General features: G+C 38.7%; 1 protein-coding gene and 1 pseudogene across 6 annotated transcripts in view; both read right to left on the bottom strand.

Annotated features, from left to right (window-relative positions):
* SOX5 (SRY-box transcription factor 5) overlaps positions 1 to 25,545 on the bottom strand; it is a 1,093,182-nt gene that overhangs the window by 816,005 nt on the left and 251,632 nt on the right. The window lies entirely within an intron of this gene.
* On the bottom strand, positions 9,194 to 9,319 carry LOC136156436 (small nucleolar RNA SNORA42/SNORA80 family; annotated as a pseudogene).

Below are 25,545 nucleotides of genomic sequence, written 5' to 3'. Positions count from 1 at the left end.
AATTCCTCCAGAATATGAAAGAGTAATTTCATATTAGTAATTTACAACATGCTTCATATTTGAGGTTAAACCCCTAACTTCAAATGTCAGAATAAGTAGGAAAAAACAGACCTAAATCTAAAAGAATGAAGGTTTACACAAAGTATCTCTCATTTTTGGTACCCAGCCAGATGAGAATCTCATATTTTAAGTATTTTTCCTTCATAACTGGAAGTGCTTATATCTGGGTACATTAAAAAACCTTAGAGATTATAACCTATCCAGGCAGGAGTTCACATTTTACGACTTATTGTCTATTGTTTAAAAGATTTAAAATTTTCTCCACAGCGTCTTCAAATCTCTGGAGAAAAAAGGCTATATAAATTCAAAATAAACAAATCCTAGACAGTTTATGTGGTCGCACTTTTGATTTTCCCGATATGCCTTTCCAACTGACTCATGAACATGAATTCATTTAATAAATTAATTTCAGAAAAAGAAAACAAACCTATCCCTAGTGAATGTCATTGTTTTTTACTATGTCAACTAAGTGCTTCCAAAGTCCTGCTTCAAACAAAGGTTTATTATTAGCGGCAAAAATTTATCTCCTCTGATTTGATGCTTATCATCTTTGCCTCCCTTGATTTTATGACTCCTTCTCCTTTCCACACAATATTTAATTTGCTAAGACTAAAGAGGGCATAAAAACCCTTCATTTTCCCAAGACAATCTCGAAGGTAAATAAAGATCTAGAGGCACTTTCCTAAAGGAACAAAGGTTAGCGCAAACTTTTCCTTAAATGCTTCAATGAGAAAGAAACAATGCTAGACTTCAGGGAATACCCGAGCACCAAGTCAAACACTGCTGTCATCAACAATTTAAAACTTATTTTAAAATAACTTGCACAAAAGCCACAATGCTGTATCTTTAAAGGTTGACAGAATTCTGAGACTGACATCCTGCCAGTGGTAAGTTCTGGGTTCAGAAAAATTAAAAACATGCCAAAAAAGGGAAAAACCTGAAGAAAGATGAAAGGGAGATCCTACATATAAGAATTAAAGTATCCAGGAATTCAGATATATCTTCATTGACTGTACACGTTAGCTAGTTATAGGAAGCCTTAAAAATGGTGTTAAATGCACCATCTGGAATTCTGTAAAATGAACTTTTACCTGATGGTTAGTGGCAATTTATTACTAAACACAAGAGAGACGCATGAGCTTTTTTGGACTCATATAGGACATTATCCTTGCAACAAGACCAATATTCACTAAGCAACATATCCCCTGAACAGTAAAACAGACCACTCAAATCATGGTAAAGATTCTATAGCATAATGGATTTCAGTCTGTGAACCGAGAGACTTTTTATTCCTTCTGTTAATCTCTCCTTACAACTTCTTATTTCCAGGAAGCCGTCCAGTAATAGTTCTTCCAAAACTTTCAACTTTCATATTTTGGGTCTTAAAATCAGTATACTGCCTATTCATATAGTCCCAAATTCCTGGGTAAATGAGAGTCTACAAGTCCCCCACAAGTTGTGAGAACCCAGAGATATGATTTTAATGCTGGGGTGAGGGGAATCAGGCCCTCAGCTGAAGATTTCTTTCAGCTACACCATCATGTGCCTGTGCATATTTTATATATGTGTACCTTAACTGAAAGTTTATCTGTGTTTATCTAGCATGTTGACCTCCGTCTTTCAAATGATCCTGGCATAGTTTTATACAGAAAAATGTTCCTCCTCAAGCCCTGCCACTACAGATGTGAAAAGTAACAAAACCCCAGGATCTCCAGACTTTTAGCCCAACCTAGAGGTTGCCTCAGTACTTCCTGCCATGAGCCAGCAGCAGCTGTCACCTTTCAACACGCGGAAGATGGATACACAAGAAACCTGCAAGCTCGGCTTCCTAATTCACCCCAACTGAAAGCAAGAAGTCACTGCTGATCTGACACTCTAATGCCAATATCAGTTATTGAAAAAAGTATTCCACTTCAAGAGGCACTTTAATTCGCTGAGACGCAGTCCACTTTGTACTGAGACACCATGACAGCTGTCTTAAAAAAGTTGCCCAAGATGTCCTAAGTGTCTGGATTATTCACTGAAAGCATCAGTCTCAGTGGCTCTCTCTTATAATAACCATGAAATTTCTTATGATAATGATGAATACATCTTAAGATCTATTATGCTAACCATGAATTATGCACATGCCACATCTCCACAATTAAGTAAAAGAGCAAGGGCCACAATGTAACTCTCTAGAAAGTTTCCAGCAATGATAGAACAATTGACTAGCTAGTTAATAAAATACTGTTCTAAGGCAAAGCAAAAACAAACAAACAAAAAACATCCAAATTCTTCAGTCCCTCTAACAATGAGTGGTTCAGACCCAAACATATTTATTTCCAATGTTATCCTTTCTCTGCTATTAAAAAAACATATTTATTTTATTTATTTGTGGCTGCACTGGGTCTTTGTTGCGGCACACAGGCTTTCTCTAGTTGCTGCATGCAGGGCTGCTCTCTGCTGTGTGCAGGCTTATTGCAGAGTGATTTCTCTTATTGCAGAGCAAGAGTTCTAGAGCATAGGATCAGCAGTTGTAGCACACAGGCTCCGCTGCTCCATGGCATGTGGGATCTTCCCAGACCAGGGGTAGAACCCGTGTCCCCTGCATTGGCAGGCGAATTCTTAACCACTGGACCACCAGGGAAAGTTCCTGTTATTTTTTTAAACCAGTGTGAGTGAGCAAATGTAAGCTCATGCAGTCTTGGGTGGAGGATGGAGAAAGAGGCATTTTCCTGTCTCTACAAGAAGTCAATAACTCCACAGATATTAGGGATAAAATGATTGTGATCAAAGCTGATTTTAACACATCGAAAATGTTTTTCTTCAGTGCTGTTCTTTGGGCCATATATGTCAACTGGATCCGTTTCAGCAAAACCAGAACCAAGAGTAGTTTTTGCTATAAATTATATACATACAGTTAGTCATATCCACATATACAAATATACATTCATAAGGTCTTCATAAAAGCTCAGTAAATTTAATATAATATTTTTCCCCTCTGTTAAGTCTCTCTTTGTTATTTAAGCCCCAAAATGAAATATGAAAATCCAACTAGTAGAAAGTTCTCATCTTTTTGACATGATTCCAGTCAGATGCAAGAGAATTCAGACATGTCCTAAAATATCCCCTCAAGTATTTCTATATCGTAATACGCATTCCCATTCTCTCCCACACCTTTCTTTCTCTCTGTCTCTCTCTCTCATACACACACACACACACACACACACACACACACACACACACACAGACACACACACAGAGCTACATATGAGCCTCTGGAGGGTTCATTCAACTAAAAGAAGATACAACAAAATAGCAACATGCATATGCTTATGTGAATTTAGCTTCATTGTTTATTTATTCATAAATATCTTGGTTTCTTGGACTGCTGAATATATCTGAAAGGCCCATAGAGAATAGTTTTATACAAGTATTTTTCACTATAACTTGTACTAAAATCACTTTGTAAGAAAGGACTTGGAAAATGTTTTCAAAGAACTTCAAGGTGAAGCTGCATAAACGTAAGTCATATGAGATTTTGGGGCTTCCCTGATGGCTCAGCGGGTAAAGAATCCTCCTGCAATGCAGGAGACACAGGAGACGTGGGTCTGATCCCTGGGTTGGGTAGATCTCCTGGAAGAGGAAATGGCAAACCCGCTCCAGTCCTCATGCCTGAAAAAGCCCATGGACAGAGAAGCCTGGTGGGCCACAGCCCATGGAGTCACAAAGAGTCGGACACAACTGAAGACTAAGCATAAACTAAGCACTAAAGGTCCTAGGCCACTGGTGTGGTTAGGGGAATTTCCCCAGAGTATCCAGAAAAGAGGCACTGCCAGCTCTACTGCCAGCTTTCATGCGGCTGGGTGTTTTAAGCTGCAGCCCACAGAAAATGGTAGAGTAAAAAGAACAGCCAAGGATGTTAACACTGAAAGTGAAGAGAGGATATAATCACTGTTGCCCAGAATCAGTCTCCTAAAATGAGTCATTAACTAGGGACAGGGTCCAACGTGTCACAATGGGACATATCAAAAGCCATTATACAAGGACAGCTGATGACAACAGCGCCTGGAGTAGGGAAAATGAAATTGCTGACTTCACATCAGTTATGGGGGGAAAACAACAAGAGGAACGACAACAAAAAACTAAATTTCTAAAAACAACACACATTCAAAAATTGCACCAAATCTAAAAGGACATCAGGATTCATTATGAATTAGAAAGACCAAAGGAAAGAGCATGCAGAACATAAGACAAGTCTCACAAAAGAGGCCATTTTTATATCTACTGTTATTAGAGAAAAGCCATCAAAAAACATGGAGCACAACTATCTGTTGTTATGTGAAAGAAAAAGAAGGATATAAAATATAATACCCAGGCAAATGTTGTAGCTATACATTCTTAATATCACCAAAAATATATGAAATCTATATACATCCAAATAAAATCCTGAAATCCCTTGAAGTGACTGATATGCCTTATCCCAAATTTACTAATAATACCATAGTATGCTATATTAATAGTATAGAGTAGAGGGAGAAAGAAGTTAGATGTGATGCTAACAAAAGTCAAAAAGTACATATCTATCTGACCACTGAAGAATGTCAACTGAAACATATTCTGTCCCTGATAAAAGCAAAAGTACTCTTAATCACTGGAATTAAGGAATTCATTTACAAACTATAGTATCAAAAAATAGGTCATTTTAAAGCCAGCATTCCTTAAAATATGACAAACTGTAAGAAAAAACTTACTTGATTTATGAATACCAGAATATAGGTATTCCAGGTATAATTATTACAGGTTAAGACAGCTTATACAATTTCTCTTATTACTTGCATTAAATGATTGTGCTTCAGCACTGTTCAATAATATCTCATGTAAATAAATGAGGAACATCACATTCCTTCGCTGTATTCTATTTGTGATCATTGTTTTAAGCAAGTCAGTAAGTTCAGCCCATACTCAGGAAGAGAGGGTTATACCTCGGTATCAGTTCCAGGAAGTGAGGATCCTGGTAAAAGACATCTTAAAAAAAAAAAAAAAATTCACTTATTTATCTGTTCAGCTGCTCCAGGTCTTAGTTGCAGCATGTGGGATCTTTAGTTGTGGCCCGCAAACACCCAGGTGCAGCATGTGGGATCTAGTTCCCTGACCAGGGATCTAACCCAGGCCCCCTGCATTAGGAAGGTGGAGTCTAAGCCACTGGACCACAAGGGAAATCCCGTGAGAGGTCTTAAAGACCACCAGTCCCATTAGGTAGGGTTTCCCAGGTGGCTCAGTGGTTAAAGAATCCACCGGCCAATGTGGGGGACACAAGAGACATGTGTTCAGTTCCTGGGTTGGGAAGATCCCCTGGAAAAGGAAATAGAAGCCCACTCTAGTATTCTTGTCTGGGAAATCCCATTTACGGAGGAGCCTGGCGGGCTACAGTTCAAGGGGGTCACAAAGAGTCGGACAGGATTGAGCAAAAGTCCAACAGGTAAAGTTAAAATTCAATAAGCTCTATGTATTAACTGTTTCATTTTTGAAAATTGGGAGAAGTAAGCAATTATTAAAATCTATGTTCCACTGAAACACAATGCTGAGGCTACTGAACTAGTGGAATTCGAAAGTTCTTTCCAATTCTAACACACAGAGAATCTATGAATTTATGGCACATACCAGACAAAAATATATCAGAGTACATGTGTTTAATAAGGCATGATTAAGTGCAGGAGTTCAAAAGAGAAAAATGATATGTAGGAAAGAATAAAGGAAAAAATATTTGGACAGGTAGATTTTAGAATAAAGAGAATTCCAGTAAAAGGGACAGCATGAACAAAAAAGAAAAGCATGGAGGTAAGGAATTGTAAGGTCTTGTTAAAGAAACTGAAAATGGTCTTGGTTTTAGTGTAAGGATATACATCTGGTAGAGGAAAGGGAAGGATGAAGCTACAATGAAAGAATAGATTAGAACAGAGAGGATCATGAATTCCAAATCAAAGAACTCAACTAAAGAGGAGTCACAGATTTCTGAGTCAAGTGAGACTACCTGCAGAGCTGTGATTCAGAAATAAACATCTGGCAGCCACACGGCCTGAAGAAGGATCATAGCTGCTGGAACAGAAGGGGGAGTCCACTCCCCAGCGGTGGGTTCTATAGACTTCTCTCCCTGGCCACACTCTCTTCTGGCTCTCTAGTTTAGAGATCTCTAGTTTCTCGGATCTCTCTCCTGCTCTACACTTCTAACATGCCCATTCACATGTCTCCCAGTGTATGTATGATCCCTCCTCTCCAACCTGCTCTACTCTTATATTCCTTTTTTTTTTTAAGAATTTAAAAAATATTTATTTATTTGGCTCCTACAGGTCTTAGTTGTGCATGCAGAATCTTTCATTGTGGTACATATGCTCTAGAGCGCACAGACTTAGTTGCCCCATGGCAGGTGGGATTTTAGTTCCCCAACCAGCAATTGAACCCTAGTTCCCTGCACTGGAAGGCAGATTCTCAACCACTGGACCACAGGGAAGTCCCTTATATTCCTTCTCATTGTTCTCAGGGCTGTGGCTGATTCAGTGCCCCAAGACCCTCCACCTCCCTAACCCCCCACCTTTCATTCAGCCTGGCCACCACCATCACCCATCTAACTCCTACCTTCCGTTCCCAACATCCCTGGCTTATGTCAGGTCTTCAGAAGGTCTTGCTTCCACAATGTAAGGATAAGGGAATAATGGGGAGGCATCTTCCACCCCAGTTGTTGCCTTTGTTTGGAAGATCCTGGAAGACTTTGGACAACCTAATCAAAAGGATGAGTTCAGAAGATGCAGGAAGGACAGATATTAGATTTTCTACCACTTAGGTAGAATGGTGGCCTGAGAGTCAATAATTATGTTATTATGACTAATTATGTTAATATAAGATAATGATGTCAATAATTACATTAAATAGTAGAAAATAAAGGAAATGATATTGCTCAAACACATGAGATTGTGTTCTGATGTTTATCCACACTGTGCAAAGGGACCTATTCAGGGATTGCTGGAAGTCCTTGAACATGCATAAATGTAACAAAGAGCAATGTCAGTCCTTAGAACTGAACTCAATATGCTTTGTGACAGTGATTATGGTTCTGTTGGACACTTAATAAACAGAGATGGGGGGGACACACATCATCTGAAATATCAGTGGCATATGATGAAAATCTGCTTTAAATTCCGTAAGCAGATGGAGAGTGACCAGCAGAAGGGAGGGAGGGTGAGGCAGCCTCGTTAAATTTGGCTTAAGAGATGAATCTTCCTGCAATTCCTAGGTGAATACATAGGAGAAGGAGAGGTGAGGAAAGCTGTCTTTCAGCTCTCCATCTCAGACTACAAATTTCTTAAAAAACAAAACAAGACCACCAACAACAGAAAAGATCAGAACACTTCTGGAAAAGGAGGGGTTCTATCCAAGGACATTAAGAATCAGAAAGTGTAGATCTGACCTGTTTAAAACAGGTTTTGGCAGGTGTGAACAGTATACCATGCACTGCTTAAGGCACTGTTGGACTAAATCCCACACCCAGCAAAAACTCTCCTGAAGCTGGAATCCAGGACTGGCGAGAGCTGGGCAGGGTGGGGAAAGTTGGCATTTGCTGCTCACCTCTGAGGAGCCAGAGGAGCCCGGTACAGACTGGGTGATGCCTGCACCACCAGCTCAGATCCTGGAGATAAGAAGTTGGGACTTGGCATGGAAGTTCAAAGCTAGTTGTGTTTTTAGAATGCTGGTAGCAAAGTGACCTCAAAAGGAAACAAGGGTAACAACAACCCCTTACCCATGATACTTCCATCAGCCTAAGATCATGTAAAAATTGTGATTTGGAGAACTAGGTAATACCCCACAAGGAGAACAGAGTCTTGGCCTCCTCACAGAAGGAGAATTTCTTAGATGCTCTAAAGCAGTTAGGAAGGACGATCAGTCTTCTGGCTTTGCTGGAGAAGAGGAATGTTCATTGTTCCTAGATGGCATCCATGAATAGAAGCCATGACCACAGGGAGAAGGGTACAGGATACTTGGAGAGCAATCACTAGGAACTTCAGGGGGGTTCAGAGAGTAGAGTATTTCCCCTGCACAGTTAGGATAGCTGAAACCCAAGTAGGGAAGGGCAAGAGGGAAAAGTCCTTCTGGAGACAGATCTATCCCTGGTGGGAACGTAGGCTAGGGAGAGTAACTACCCCTCCATTCTCACCCTTTAAAGTGAAAAAGCATTAGAAAGGTGCCCAATTCCCAATCCAATTCTTAGACTCAGGGCAAGAAAAGAACTCAGAGAAAAAAAGAGAATACAGCCGGAGATAACGGGTGACCTCCATCAAATTTTATTCTGTCCAACATCGTCAACTAAGACCAATGCTCCCCTCCCAAAGAGTTCAGGACTGATTAAAGACGGCAGCAATAGTTAAAATGCTGCTCAACTTCCACATGGATTCAGTTGTGGTAAGGTTACAGGGAAGAGCCAATTATGACTCCAGGTTGGATCTATTACTTCAACCTTTGTTTCTCATTGCTTTTATTCACTAAAAGGTTACTGTTTATACATAATGGCCTGCCTCAGGGAGCCCTGCTCCTCTGTCTGAATATTAAACCAATGTGTCTTCCTTTAGGATCCTGTCCATCTGTGGGTGGCTACAGGAAGGGAGAAATTAACACATCCTGTCCCTGAGGCTTGCCATTCTAGGAGATATCGGCAAGGCTAATGACCTTTATACTTCATTTCTTCACTCCTCATCTCTGTATTCTATAAAAGAACCTGCCATTCAGACCCGGATAAGATGGTTATTTTGAGACATTAGTCCTCCATCTCAGTCAGTGGCTTTCTGAATAAAGTATTCCTTGCCTCAACACCTCATCTCTCAGGTAACTGTCCTGTCATGCGGAGCAGAGTGGGTTTGTACTAAGTAATAGTAAGACCACTCTGAGAATTACCTTGCTCAGAGGATCTTGGCTGGCAAGAACTCACACAGGTAAATCACCACAGGGAAGCATCCGGCAGGGTTACATGTGAGGAAGTTTTCAAAGCCAATCAATATTGTTGAAACTTGTGTTCCATTCACCAAGTAACTGCTATGTATATGTACAAAGGAAACAGAAGACTTATGTTTGTCTTTATTTTTTTTCCTTTTTTTTTTTTTCCCACTGTGCAACCCGCTTCAGTGCCTGCAGCCTACTGGCAGAGGCCAGGCAATGGTTTGGGGCCGCACTTGTTCTGGCATGGGACACTTATGTTTGTCTTTAAAGACAAATGTAAATATAGCCATATATTTGTGCATAAGAAGATAATCTTTAAAACAAATTTTTGAAGTATGATAGTATATTTACATTTTCATATAAGCATGTGTGATTGTAAATTCACAGTAACTAGAATGAATGAATGAATGTACAAACAAACAAATAACAAAGATCTGAGCAGCAACTTTTACATTACCTCTCCCCCAATCACCAATGTGGATTTTATTTCTTCTTTTCACAAATGTATAGTAGACCCTTGTTAAGTCTCTGGGATGATGGCCTATGTTCTACTACAACGTCCCAATTTGCAAATAGAAAAATATTTATACAAGAGCTTGCTGTTCATGCATCACAATTCTATTGAGAAGCTGGTATTCCCTGAGTTTAATCCCATACCACAAGTTAGCAACCTTTCCAGCTCTTATTAAGTTTGATTCTCTCACATGATGGTCATGCTTGAGGAAAGCATGGGCAGAATCCTAAAGCTTTGGCTACTGGGCTGCAAAGGCTAGTCAGAATTCCTCTCTGGTTAGTAATGAAATTGAACCTAATAATTGTAGATTCCATTGACAGGGGGATGACAATGTACCAGACACTATAAATTAATGACATTATTTATGTCGTCTGTTTGTGTCACAGCACTCTCACAATTTTTTAGACAGGTTTCACCCCCCAACTTCAGATGAAGAGGCTGTAGTTTGCAAAGACTGTCCAAGTGTGCAGTGGAGAACTCAAACCAGGTGTTCCTGACACCAAAGCTCAGTTCTGTGACGACTACGCTACACCATGTTCCCACTAGTTCCAGTCTCTGAGACTTCCAAAGCACATTTCAGGTGCTTGCATCAGTAAAATTTACAATAACAATGTGACATCACAGACCTCCAGAGACAAATGGGAATAGTCAAAACTACAAATGCTAACAAATAAAATCTCTATTGCATGATATAACCAGGTTCTTCCTTACTTTGCCCTCTTTTCTAAAATTGTCATATTCTTCACAGTATACAACTTTCCTGAAACAAGAGAATTCAGTTAACTTCTTTTTTTTTTTTCAGTTAACTTCTTAAGCACATACCGTGTAAGTACACACTGGGTTAGGAAATTTCACACACACTATCTCTACCATCATCCCCACCAGCATCCTCTGATGGAGGTACTATTTTTCCTATTTATTAGTGAAGAAACTGACGCCTAGAAACATCAGTCAAAATATCATACTCCTGAAGGACAAAGCCTATGCTTTTTTCATGTATATATCTGCATATATTTTTATGCTTATAGGCACAGAAAAGTGAAAATGTTAGTCACTCAGTGGTGTCCGACTCTGCGACCCCATGGACTGCAGCCCTGCAGGCTCCTCTGTCCACGGAATTCTCAGAGCCTGTCTCAACAAATGTTGAGTACTAAATGGATCAAATGGAGGAAATGGGTTCTGGCAGGGACAGTAGTGTCTTTCTTGTTCACCACTGTCTAGGGGTTTCCCTGATAGCTCAGTTGGTAAAGAATCCGCCTGCAATGCAGGAGACTTGTTTGATTCCTGGATTGGGAAGATCTGCTGGAGAAAGGATAGGCTACCCAATCCAATATTCTTTGGCTTCCCTTGTGGCTCAGCTGGTAAAGCATCTGCCTGCAATGTGTGAGACCTGGGTTCAATCCCTGGATTGGGAAGATCCCCTGGAGAAGGGAAAAGCTACCCACTCTAGTATTCTGGCCTGGAGAAACCCATGGACTATACCTAAGTCCATAGGGTTGCCAAGAGTCTAATACTGAGTGACTCTCACTTTCACTTTATGCTAGATGCTCACTGAATGCTTGTTGAAGGGAGGAGGGAGTTCTTACTTCACATCTCACTCTCTTTTGAGCTTCGAGCATGTAGACAATTTCTTTATTATCTTTCTATTTATAATATCCAGCATAGTACCTGACACTCGGACACTCTTAACAAATGAACATTGACTGTAGGATACCTACTGAAATAACAAGGTAAACATACACACCCATACAACTACTTTTTAAGATAGCAAGAGAATTCCAAAGGCAAAATAAACATAAGCCAATGATCAAGTCAACAACTACAAAGGCGCAGATAAAATCAAATGGAATAGAAAATCAGGGAAGCTGACTACTGAGTGTACAGAGATGGTGCCATGGAAATTCACAAACACACACACAGCACAGTGTAGCCCTAGAGAGACAGTTAAGTATTGAGATTCTTCAGGTGGCCATACCATTTAATACCTTAAAAGTAAAGGTCAGAACACTGAATAGAATCACCAATCAGTGTGCAAAGCAGTGCTGTTAAGTATACAGAGGAACTGAATTCACACATTCCTCTCCCTTTTGGCTGTGATTTTTCAAATATAAACTGTAGAGAGCAGGAGAATTATAATATCATCATAGATTGGCTGCTCTACTTAACAAAATTGGTCATATTCTTATTTTCTTCTTCCTTGGGGAGCCTTCATCTCAAGATAACTTTTAAATAGAAACAACCGGCTTTTCCGCAGAGCCTGATTATCAATTTGCACCTCTGGCAAAGGAAGGCCTAGAATTCTATTGTTTTGTTAATTGTCAATTTGCATCTTTGAAAGGTGTTGCATTTTCTCTTCTTTCTAGCAGGTTAAGACTAATTCTGTATGTTAATAAATATTATAAACACTTTCGACAGAAATGTAGTTTGCTAAAAAGTATGTTATTATTGTTATTCTCAATTTTCCTCTACTTAATCACACCCTTAGATCTTAAAGTTGATTTTATGAAAACCAGTTAAGCTCTGATTTAGACTTTTTCTTCAAAATCACCTTTTGGTTTTCAAATAAACATTCAGAGAAAAATGCTATTTAAAGCACCAGTTATTGATAGTCACGAAAAACTAACAAATTAATTAAGGGAAAATTTCACAAGGATATCTGAGATTTTTACCTTGAATAAATGATGTGAAAATATGCCTTCCTTTTCTTCCTTCTTCAGACATAGCATTAAACATATGCTAAGAAACCAAAAATCCATTTTACAAGGTAACAGAAAAGATGGAAATAGAAGTTGTAAAAAATATCAGGAAAAGGAATACAAATAAGATACAGATTATTCCTCACACTTGTGTTTACAAGCAGCAACTTGAGAACTAAAACTTCTTAACATACCCTATCAGTACTAGTTCCACTACTTGCTTTGGAATGATATGATCTCTTTGATATGCTTGTCAAAGCAGGTATTTTTAATCCATTGCAACATTTTCCCTAACTGATTGCTAGATATAAAATACTAAGTCAAATATTATATGGTAACTCTCAAGCTTTTGAGCTGAGGGAGGTAGTGTTTAAAAAGATCAAGTGATCATTTCCCACTAAATCTAAACTAGAATGCTTAAAGGCTTTCTGTTGCTAAGAAAACAACTTCGCATGTAGCTTAAATTTACTAGATTTATTTATATTCTACCTTTTTGCTTAAAGGGATTTGAGAGGGGTAATCTCTATTTGTGTTTCTCAACTTTGGTTTCTGAAGTGCAAAATCACAGAAAAACAATATCTATGGATCAATAACAAAGATAATATATTTTAATGTGTCAGTAAAGTGCTCTATAAAATAGGAATGTCGCATGTGTTATTACTATCTATGGGCTTGCTCCTAAGCCATGTCATCACTCCAAAAAGCATGTACTTAATGATATAAACCTTATGATAAATATTTAAAAGCTTTCTTGCATGCATCAACACCCTGAAAAGAAAATTTAACATTTAAATCAACTTCCTCAATTCAGCCTATCCAAAGGCCTCAGGATATTTGTGTCTTTTACACACACACACACAAATATATATGTGTGCATGTATATATATATATATATATCACATTTTATACACAAATCTATTGTATAATTCCTCTTAACACTGTTACAAATTCCTTTTCAGGAAATCTATGATATTCATTAAACTAAATCTATCTGCGGGGAAAAGTCAGGAAAAAAATGATATTATAGCAGCTAGGAGAAGCCATTGTATACAAAGAACCAGTGAAGTAATGAAGAATTGAGGAATAAATTCTATGTGCAAAAAAGTCAATCCCGTCAAATAATATAACCGGGAAATAGGCAAGACTCATTAATAGCTGAAGTGGTTCTAAAGGACTTTCAGTGTTTTTGTTCTTACCTCTTTTTTTTTTCCTTTTTACTTAAAAATACATATACTTCCAAATTTTTAATGGATCAGGGACAGCAGATATTCACTGCTATAGTTCATAAACTTTTTATCCAATATCTACTAAGTGCCAACTTTGTTGAACTAATTTTGAAAGAAAAAATCAGATTTTGCATGTGGAATATTTTAGGAGTAGGACTGAACATACACATACACACACAAATGAATTTTCAGTTTAAGTCAAACCTGATATCTTAGGGCACAATAAATATAATTTAGTCAATTATCACCAAAGAATAATTTTAATCATGTTATGTAAATTGGCTGGAATCATTTTCAGGTCAGACTGTTAGTAAAAGTTTTGAAGATGGAAGTCCACATTTCTTTAATTCTTGAGATCATTTGTTAAATATACATCCCTGTGCATGCTCAGTCAAATCCCCATGAACTGTAGCCCGCCAGGCTCCTCTGTCCATGGGACCTTCCAGGCAAGAATACTGGAGCAGGCTGCCATTTCCTACTCCAGGGGATCCTCCCGATCCAGGGATTGAACCCATGTCTCCTACATTGACAGGCAGATTCTTTACCACTGATCCACCTGACATCGTTTATTTCTTTCTAAAGGTTGAAACGGTTCCTATGAGACACCTGATCTCTTATGGAATCTCAGAATCAGTGCTTGCCTCCTGTCATGAAGTGACTATCTGCCTCCTTTTTGATAATGAAGAAAGCTATGATTAGGAATAAGAAGTCTGAGCGGTCCTTTTAAAATATATAAAACAACAGCAACAAAAATATATACTTTGTCCCAGGCAAATATTTAGCAGTGTATGAAGTTAACAAACTATCCAAACGTATATATGAAACTTAATAATTTTATGAAATTCCCTTTAAAACAAGAGATTAAAAAATTCTATATAAATTTAGCTCAAAGAAATTGGTACTTGAGAAAAGAAATTAAAGTCTCTGGTTTATGTAATGAATAGAATGAAAAATAACTTCTTTTCAACTGACATTGAGATCATTGGTTTTTTTCCACTCACTGATGGTAGATATATGGAAACTGGATTTAAATCACAATATAAAGGATATGAGCAATATGTGTAGAAACTTTACGAGGTTTCTGCTAAGTTTTTAATCTCAACTTTTCCATTTTAGGTCTTATGATTATGTAGCTCCCTTCTTCAAAATGTTCCAAGAGTTCCCCATAATTTGCAATAAAATCTTAAACCTTTTTCCTGAGTTAGCTAGTCCTAAAGGACTTCTACTCTGGGTATATTTTCACTGTTTAACAATTTATTGCATTTATTTGTGCTTCAGGGTTTAGTCCTTGTACTCATATTCACATTCCTTCCCGCTCTTTCCATTTTGGGCCACGCTCATTTTCTTGCCGATGACTCTCACATTTATATTTCCAGCCCACACTTCTGTTCAATATTTCTACTTGGATATATAATTGGAATTTCAAACTTATGTTAAAACCTGATCTATTATTCATCCTCAAACCTGCTCTTGTCTTCAAATCTCAGTACATGAAAAGGCCCTCTTCCCGGTTACTCTGGTCCAAATCCTCAAGTCATCTTGAGACTTTTTCTTTTTTTTTCTTAAACACCCCATCCTCATTTGGGTCAATGAATCTTGTTGACTAAACCTTTATTTATTTATTTATTTTTACATTTACTGTAACATTTATTTTTTTTTATTTTTTATTTTTTTTTAATTTTTCAGTGGGTTTTGTCATACATTGACCGGGATGGGGAATTCGTGTAACTCTTTGACTAAACCTTTAAAATACTGTAGGTTTTGTCCACTTCTTACCACTTCCACTGCTACCGCCCTGATTCAATCCACCATGATCTTTTGTCTGGCTTAATGCCATAGCTTCCCGAGTGGCCTCCCAGTTTCCATTCCTTAAGCAAAATCTGTGTCTTCTCCATGCTAAAGCTAGAACGATCCCTTTAAAAGCTCAGTCAGTTCTCTGCCCCAAACCCCAATCAAGGTGTCTCATCTCATTCAGAGGGAAGGACAAAGTCCTCACAATGCCCTACAACACCCCTAAGACCTGGCTCCCAATTATTTTCTGACCTGCTCTTCACTCCTCCCTACACTCTTCTCCAGACCGAAGGACCTCCCTGCTCTTCCTTACAGACACGCTCCCATTTGCTATCCCTTGCTTTATTATGTCCATTGACCTGTCATCCCTCACGAAGACAGAGATTTTTATATGTTTTGCTCATAATGTTATATCCTCAGTACCTAGAAATGTGTCTGGGATACAGCAAGTATTCGGCAGTTATTTGTTGTTGGATATTAGCTTGACTGTGTTCCTCTGCGTCATGCTGGGCTAAGTCGCTTCAGTCGGGTCTGGCTCTTTGTGACCCATGGACTGTAGCTCACCAGTCTCGTCTGTCCACGGGATTCTCCAGGCAAAAATACCGGACCAGGTTGTCATATCCTACTCCAGCGGATCTTCCTGACCCCGGAATCGAACGCACATCCCTTACGACTCCTACATTGACAGCAGTTTCTTTGACACTAGCATCATCTGGGAAGCTCAGCTACAGTCTCTAAATTCTTTGTTTTGTTTATCCATGCACCCTCAGTGTCAGAGTTCTTGGTCCGTAACAAATATTCAATAAATACTAATTAGTGAGTTAATGGATTAATTAATGAACTAGTGAAACTCTTTAGCAGGAAACAAAACTTTAAGATGAAGAAACCTTGAAATCATGGGAATTACCTATTTACCCTCCATGTAGCATTTGTGTTCTCTCTATGCATCTACAAGGATTTTTTCAATCTTCCTTTTATTTGAATCTTCTGAGCTCTTACTATCTAGGTCTAGCTAAGTTACACAGCATTTTAAGCAACTCAATAGCTGAATTGAAGTAATAATACTTTTTTCTGTTTTCTCTTCTTCTTTATACCCATGTATTAAATGTTAAAAGTTTTTGCAATGATCATATATTACTTGCTAGTTAAAAGGAAAAAAATGCAAGACATTAAAAAGCAAAAAGAAAAATACTGAAACTTCATTTAATTCTTTAATATTAGTATTTTGAGAAAACGCAAGTTCACCATACATATTTAGAAGGTGTCTTCACAACACAATCATTTACCTGACTATGTAAAATGGATGCATAAAGACAGGTCTTCCTCAAAACTTCAAATTAATACCTATATAGGCTATAATCAACTTCATTCCTCCCCATCCTTTACTGAATCTTTTATGATTTTCATCATCAGAGTCAAGAGTAGAAACATCAAAATACAATGCTAAAACTTTCCTTTAAAATAATTGTTCAGTGAATCATTTAGGAAGCTTTAACTAATTTCCTCTAGTTTCAAATACAAAGGGGAAACTAGTTCAGATAAAAACCATCCTTCCTGCACCTTTCCAGCATGAGGTCCTCTTTATTCTCAAGGCCTTGGGCACAAATGAAAGTTAAACTTTAAGTCCCAGAAAGAAATCTTGAAAGTGCCAAATATCTGTTCATCTAACTCAGCCTTCAGAAAACGGAGGCATGTGACTCTTTTTTGAACCTGCCTTCAAAGCTAAGGATCTTCAGCCACAGGCTTCTCTTTCACATCACTTGGGGCCCACTGGTGATCAGACAACTGTGCAGCCGCCTGCCTTACCGCCAAAGCTTTGTAGCCTCTGCCGGCACATCCATGCTGGGGACAGTCACCCGTGTCACTTACGGTATTCTCTTGGTTGGTAATTACAGAATGAAAATCACTGGAGTCCTAAAATGTGAAGGAAGTGCCGGGAAGCAGGATTCTCTTAACACGATTTGCAATGATGACTTTAATTTTTAGCTATATCTTTGGAATAAGCAGAGGGACAGAGGAAGGGGTGAGGTGGGAGGTATGGAGGAGCTGTCAGCATGCCACTCAGTCCTACCTACCAATCAAATGTTCTGAGGAACCACCACCTCTGTCATTCATGTGAAACTTTGTCTAGTGAAATACATACATTCATTTGCCTCTTTCTGACATTTAACAACACACTTGACACTGGCACAATGGATCTGAATGATCTGTCATGAGAGTGCTTTTTCAGAAATTGCCAAATTCCCACACAATTGGCAAAATTTTCAGCACTTTTTCAACTCACTCATCAGCAGCGCCTGGAATTCCCTACTAGGGTACTCTAACTTTTGGATGGGAAAGTAGGAAGGAAGCAGAAAATCTGCAGAAATACAAATTAGTGCACAGAAATTCACAAGCTTCAATATCTCCTAGCATGTAAACAGGAATAATGAAATATAGCTGTGCCAACTATATTTAAATTCCACATGTCGTTTCAAAACATATTTAGAGAGAAATTAAAAAATTTTAAGTTAAAAATAAGGCTTGCTTTAAAAAGCATTCCTTATTAGGTAGGAAAGCCTTCATTTTCAATTTTTTTTTTCTGGAAGCATAATAGAGTTTCCATTTGTACAAACCTCTTTCAGTCTGGAAGCAAGAAACTGGTATGGGCATGAGATAATTGGTTCCAAGATAAGATTAAAACAAATGGAAAGCTTTTTATAAGTTTTGCTTTTTAAAATTATAGTAACCTTTTGCCCTGGGGTCAGCATCTTACAATCTTGATTCTAGGGAACCAAAGAGCCACCAAACTGCTAATATGAAAAAGATGAAGCCAGTTCTCTAGAATCATAGAACTTCAATGTATTGTAGAAGAACTCCTAAATGAAAGAGATGAAGAAAGAGCTGAGAGTCTTTTATTTCACTCCAGGACAATAACTGACAGTTGTATTTAGCAATGAGTGTCAATCATAAAATATGTTCTGTACGTTATTTAAAGAAAGGAATTATAGGAACTTTTCCATCTGAATGGTTTGCACTGAATGAAAAGATTCAGTTATCTAAAACATTGTTAACTTCAAAGCCTTGAAATTTTGAACATGACAAATATTATCTTGAACTTGGTTTGGTAAAGCATACTTGAACTTTGACTCAATCTTTGCACAAAATGAAACAGCATAATCATTATCTCAGTAATAAACAATTTCCTAAACCCTTATTGATACTACTATGATATATACCAAATTAAGATTGAAGGCAGGAAGAAAAGGATATGACGGAGGATGAGATGGCTGAATGGCATCACCAACTCAATGGACCTGAGTTTGAGCAAACTCTGGGAGATAGTGGACAGGTAAGCCTGACATGCTGTAGCCTATGGGATTGCAAAGAGTTGGACATGACTTAGCAACTGAACAACAAAAACAAAAAGCACTCCTGGTCTGGCCATTTAAGATCTTCATTTTCATTCCTTATCCATTTGTCCTTAAGTCTCTTCACCTAATGTCAGCTAAATTCCCACAAGAATTCTTTCCACTGTTGCTGGAAGTAATCCAATTTTGAAATCTTCAGCTCTCATATGAGATTCTTACACAATCTCCATCTTAAGAAACTATTCATGACTGTGAATGATTTCAAACTATTCACTCAGTATTGCTGACATGACTCCTCTTTAACTTCATTAAGTCATTCAGGTTGTTCCACCCTCCTTTTTCTTCCACTATCAGTCACCTCTTGGCTTCACTTCTTTCTTTGTTGTTAATTCATCATTTCACCATGCTATTTTGCTAGCACCCTCAATTCTTTGTTCTTTTCTCTTTCATCCAAAATATTCTGAAATTGTCCAAATGTAGATCAAACAAGGTCAGAGGCCTTCCCACTATTTGCTCTTATCTTAGTCGGAATTTTATTTATTTAAAATAAAAATACATCACAGCCTTACTTGGAACAGGATACAGCCACACAACAAAGTTCTAAGAGTGTAGGCAAAAAGAGTGTGTGTAATTTCTTGGATGGGGTATTAACTGAAAAGGAAGAGGCATGCCTTTCTTGTTCTCCTCATTTTTCTCACTGTATGATGTATGAATGGAGCAACAGCAGCCATATTGTATCATGAGGTAGCCTTGGAAATGTTATGCAATCACACAGAAGAGCCTGTGCCCCTGAAACCATGGAGGGTCACGTTAGTTCTAGACCGACTACCTAGGGATATTTTAAACAAAGAAAGAAACTTCTATCTTGTTTAAGCCTCTGCTTCTTTTGCCTGTCCTATTACTGGAAATTGAATACAAGCTTCACTAATTATGCTGATGATCTGCCTTCTCCACTTTTAGACTTCTCAATGCCTCAGTTTCCTCTTGTTTTAAAATATGAATAATAATGATACTTAGTTAATGATACTTAGTTCATGAATTTGTTGTGAAGACTAAGGATTTATCAGTACCTAGTACATACTAAACAATCAAAAATGCTGGTTATTATTAGTAGTAATACCTAGGGGTAACCCAGCATCGTTGGGAAAATCCGCAGAACTATAAGGACTGGAATTAATATTGAGCTGTCAGGGATAGAAATATCTTTCATTTGCTTTTAATAACCTAGCCATTTCCTCCACTGACTATCCTTTACATTAACACCCTCTTTGTCAGCTTCCCAGGTGGTTCAGCGGTTAAAAAAAAAATCCACCTGCCAATGCAGGAGACACAAGAGACAAGGGTTTGATCCCTGGGTCAGGAAGATCCCCTGGAGGAGGGCATGGCAACCCACTCCATTATTCTTGCCTGGAAAATTCCATGGACAGAGGAACCTGGTGGCCTACAGTCTATGGGGTCACAGAGTCGGACACGACTGAGCAGACACATATACATATATATACAGTCCTTACACTTATAACTCAGGTTCCATCTCACCAGATAACAACTCATCCTACAAACTGAGGCCACGAGGCCTCCGATTCCCTCCATACAGAGTGACCTGCCTCCATCCCTCTGCTTCTCACCCATGCTGCCTGTTAGTCTTCAGCCCTTTCTGAGAAGGAAGTTCCTTGTCCAGGCTCATCCTTCTGCTTGGTTCTGCATGTTGTGCTCCCCCCTTCTTATTTTAACCCCTCTCTTGTATTCTCAGGGCTTCCCTGATGGCTCAGACAGTAAAGAATCTGCCTGCAATGCAAGATACCTGGGTTTGATCCCTGGGTTGGGAAGATCCCCTGGAGGAGGGCATGGCAACCCACTCCATTCTTGCCTAGAGAATCCCATGAACAGAAGAGCCTGGAGACTGCAGTCCATGGGGTTGACTCAGCTTTTGCTTTCCTATTGACTAATCTCCCCTTTGTCAATAAACATGCCCTGGTTTCTAACAGGATTAGCATGAACATCCATGGGCCAATGTATTCTCTCCATTCCTCTTTCATCTGCATGTCCAGTAAATCACCAACTGTTCTGAGAACATTTAAGATCTACTCTCTTAGCAAATTTCACATACGTAATACAATGTTGTGAGCTATAACCATGAGGTTATATAATAGATCCCCAGAACTTACTCATCTTATAATTGAAGGTTTGTACCCTTTGACCAGTGGTTACGTACAGTTGTGAGAGCTGGACCGTAAAGAAGGTAAAATGCCAAGAATTGATGCCTTTGAACTGTAGTGCTGGAGAAGGCTCCTGAAAGTCCCTTGGACAGCAAGATCAAACCAATCAATTTTAAGGGAGATCAACCCTGAATATTCACTGGAAAGACTGATGTTGAAGCTGAAGCACCAGTATTTTGGTCAACTGATGCAAACAGAAGAACTATTGGAAAAACCACTGCTGCTGGGAAAGATCAAGGACAGGAGAACAGGGTGTCAGAAGATGAGATGGCTGGACAGCATCATTGATGCAATGAACATGAACTTGGGCAAATTCTGGGAGATGGTGAGAGGCCTGGCATGCTGCAATCCATGGGGTCGCAAAGAGTCCACAAAGATGTTTAACCAACATCTCCCCATGTCTCCCACCCCCTAGACCCTGGCAACCACCATTCTACTCTATGTTTCTATGAGTTCAGCACTTTTTAGATTCTGCATGTCAGTGATATAACAGTATTTGTCTTTCTCTGTCTGACTTATTTTACTTAGCATAATGCCCTCAAGGTCCATCCGTGTTTCTACAAATGACAGGATTTCCTTCTTTCTCTTGGCTGAATAATGTTCTATTTTGTGTGTGTCTGTGTACAAATATACCTCAAAGATACAGCTGATTCAGTTCCAGACTCACTTCAATGAAGCTACTGTTGCAGAAAAGCAAGATAAACACACTTTTTAGTTTCTTAGTGCATATAAAAGTTAAGCTTCTGATATACTATATCAGTATGATACACTGTAGTCTATTAAGTATGCAAAACATCAGATATAAAACAAAGTACATACCTAAATTTTAAAATAATGCTTTTTAAAAAAGATAATGCTTTTGGGAAAACGGTGCTGACAGAGTTTCCTCACAGAGGATTGCCACAAATTTTCAAATTGTAACAAATTCAATTATCTGCAAAGTGCAGTAAAACAAAGTATAATAAAGTGAGGTATGCTTATATGAATACACACACACACACACACACACACACACACACACATATATAATTAATTAATTAAAAATAAGACCATCTTATGAACCAGCAACCCCACTCTGGTTATATATCCAAAAAATGAAATTATGATCTCAAAGAAGTATTCACAGCTCCATGTTAATTGCAGAATTTTTCACCACAGTAAAGATATGGACACAACCCAGTGTCTGTCAATATATACTAATATATATATATAATCACATTGTCTTTATTCATTCATTGAATAATTCAATTTCCTTACTGTTTATTTGTCTGCTGAAATCCACTTTTTCTTCATGATTCAGTCTTGGTGGGTTGTATGTTTCTAGGAATTTATCTATTTTTTCTAGGTTATCCAACTTACTGGCATACAGTTGCTCAGAGTAGTCTCTTTATGATTCCATACATTTCACTAGTCACGATGTCTCCTTTTTCATTTCCAATTTATTTCAGATTTCTCCTTTTGCTTAGTCTTATTATTAAAGGATTGTAATAAATTTTTCTTGTTTCAAAAAATCAGCTCATATTTTCATTAATTTTTCCTATTGCTTTTCTGGTCTCTGATTTCTTTCTACTCTCATCTTTGTAATTTCCATCCTTCTGTTAATTTTGGCCTTGGTTTTTTTCTTTTTCTAGTCCCTTGAGGTATAATGTTGTTTATTTGAGATCTTTCCTTTTTCTAAATGTAATTATTACTGATATAAACTTTCATCTTAGAACTTCTTTTGCTTCTTCCTATAAATTTCAGTATTATGTTTTTCCACTTTTATTTGTTTCAAGATCCCTTTTTTTTAATTGCCATTTTGATTTCTTCTTTAACCTACTGCTTTAGGAGTGTTTTGTTTAATCTCCACATATTTGTGAATTTATCTCCTGATATCAATTTCCACTTTTGTACCATTGTGGTTGTAAAGATACTCAGTATGATTTCAGTGTTCTTAGATTTTCTAAGAATTTTTTTGGTGACCTACTACTTGATTTCTTCTGGAGAATGTAAGGTGTACAACTGAAAAGAATGTGTATTCTGCCGCTACTGGATGGGATGTTCTGTATATGTCTGTTAGATCTATAGTTCAAGTCCAGTGTTTCCATACTGATTTTCTCTCTGGATGATCTATCCATTGTTCAAAGTTAAGTACTGAATCCCCTATTATTTTTGCATCATTGCCTATTTCTCCCTTCAGATCTGTTAGCATTTACTTAATATATTTAGGTATATTTAGGCTCTGATGTTGGATGCATATATATACACAATTGTCATATTCTCAAGAGTGATGCTAGAATGTAAGCTTGTGATCTCTTCCTGACCCACAGGTTTGGGCCAGCTTTCTGTGTGTGTTTACTAGCTAGCTGCCCAAATACATCATGAGCACACACAGGCTGCCAGCCATGGGGTGGAGCGGGTCGTTGGTGAGATGCACAAAGACTCGGGGTGCCCATAGGCCAGCTGGAGAGGTTGCAAGCGAGGAGTCCCCAGTGGTTCCTGAGCAGGCTTCTTGATGAAATACATGTCACAGTAGGATTCACATCCTTTTAATGTTCTCCAGGAGTCGTATTTTTTTAGTTTCTTCCCACCTCCAGCCAAGTGACACGTGATCAGTGCTCCTCTCTAACGTATTCAAACTTATACATATTTTCCCTAGTCATGTGTTGGAACTTCTCATTCTGGAAACCTGCACTTTCACAAAGGCTTTCTTGCTCATGGGTAACTGAATGAAAAAGTGTGCTTCAGGAGCTTCAGGACCACAGCTGATGGTGTAGAACCAACTCATGGCCCGCTGCTGGGTCTACAGGTAGAACAAGGTCTATATGCCCATTACCAGATGCACAGAAGAACTGTACAAAAAAGATCTTCGCAACCCAGATAATCACAATGGTGTGATCATTCACCTAGAGCCAAACATCCTGGAATGTGAGGTCAAGTGGGCCTCAGGAAGCATCACTATGAACAAAACTAGTGGAGGTGATGGAATTCCAGTTGAGCTATTTCAAACCCTAAAAGACGATACTGTGAAAGTGCTGCACTCAATATGTCAGCAAATTTGGAAAACTCCACAGTGGCCATAGGACTAGAAAAGGTCAGTTTTCAATCCAATCCCTAAGAAAGGCAATGCCAAAGAATGCTCAAACTACCACAAATTGCACTTATCTCACATGCTAGTAAGGTAATGCTCAAAATTCTCCAACACAGGCTTCAGCAATACGTGAGCCATGAACTTCCAGATGTTCAAGCTGGTTTTAGAAAAGGCAGAGGAACCAGAGATCAAATTGCCAACATCTGCTGGATCATCAAAAAAGCAAGAGAGTTCCAGAAAAATATCTATTTCTGCTTTATTGACTATGCCAAAGCCTTTGACTGTGTGGATGACAATAAACTGTGGAAAATTCTGAAAGAGATGGGAATACGAGACCACCTGACCTGCCTCTTGAGAAACCTGTATGCAGGTCAGGAAGCAACAGCTAGAACTGGAAAAGTCTGTGGAACAACAGACAGGTTCCAAATAGGAAAAGGAGTATGTCAAGGCTATATATTGTGACCCTGCTTATTTAATTTATATGTAGAGTACATAATAAAAAAACGCTGGGCTGGAAGAAGCACAAGCTGGAATAAAGATTGCTGGGAGAAATACCAATAATCTCAGATATGCAGATGACACCACCCTTATGGCAGAAAGTGAAAAAGAACTAAAGAGCCTCTTGAAAGTGAAAGAGGAGAGTGAAAAAGTTGGCTTAAAGCTCAACATTCAGAAAACTAAGATCATGGCATCCAGTCCCATCACTTCATGGCAAATAGATGGGGAAACAGTGGAAACAGTGAGACACTTTATTTTGGGGGGCTCCAAAATCACTGCAGATGGTGACTGCAGTCATGAAATTAAAAGATGCTTACTTTTTGGAAGGAAAGTTATGACCAACCTAGACAACATATTAAAAAGCAGAGACATCATTTTGTCAACAAAGGTCCATCTAGTCAAGGCTATAGTTTTTCCAGTGGATGTGAGAGTTGGACTTTAAAGAAAGCTGAGAGCCGAAGAATTGATGCTTTTGAACTGTGGTGTTGGAGAAGACTCTTGAAAGTCCCTTTGACTTCAAGGAGATCCAACCAGTCCATCCTACAGGAGATCAGTCCTGGGTGTTCATTGGAAGGACTGATGTTGAAGCTGAAACTCCAATACTTTGGCCACCTGATGCGAAGAGTTGACTCATTGGAAAAGACCCTGATGCTGGGAAAGGTTGAGGGCAGGAAGAGTAGGGGACGACAGAGGATGAGATGTTTGGATGGCATCACCAACTCAATGGACATGAGTTTGGGTAAATGCCAGGAGTTAGTGATGGACAGGGAGGCCTGGTGTGCTGTGGTTCATGGGGTCGCAAAGAGTCAGACACAACTGAGCAACTGAACTGAACTGAACCAGATGCACAAGGAGGGAGTCCTCCTAGATATGATACTGGATCTTTGCATATGATACTGGATCTACATACAGCTCCCACAGAGTCACTTGATCCATGAATGAATGTCTAATTTTTGTTGAGGCAGGACATGATGAAGACTATCTTGTTCAGCCATGCTCCTGACATCATTCCTGGTGTATTTGCTTCCATTTCTATTAGACTGCTAAACTTCTAGTGGGCAGGTACAGGCTCCCCTTCACTTTGCACTCTCAGTGCATATATGCATGCTTGCTCAGTCACTTCAGTAGTGTCTGAATCTTTGCAGTGCTATGGACTG

Source organism: Muntiacus reevesi, chromosome 1 (genome assembly GCF_963930625.1).
Source record: "Muntiacus reevesi chromosome 1, mMunRee1.1, whole genome shotgun sequence".
NCBI classification, from domain to species: Eukaryota; Metazoa; Chordata; class Mammalia; order Artiodactyla; family Cervidae; genus Muntiacus; species Muntiacus reevesi.
Note: the sequence above shows the minus strand (reverse complement) of the source record. Positions and strands in the feature narration are given on the sequence as shown.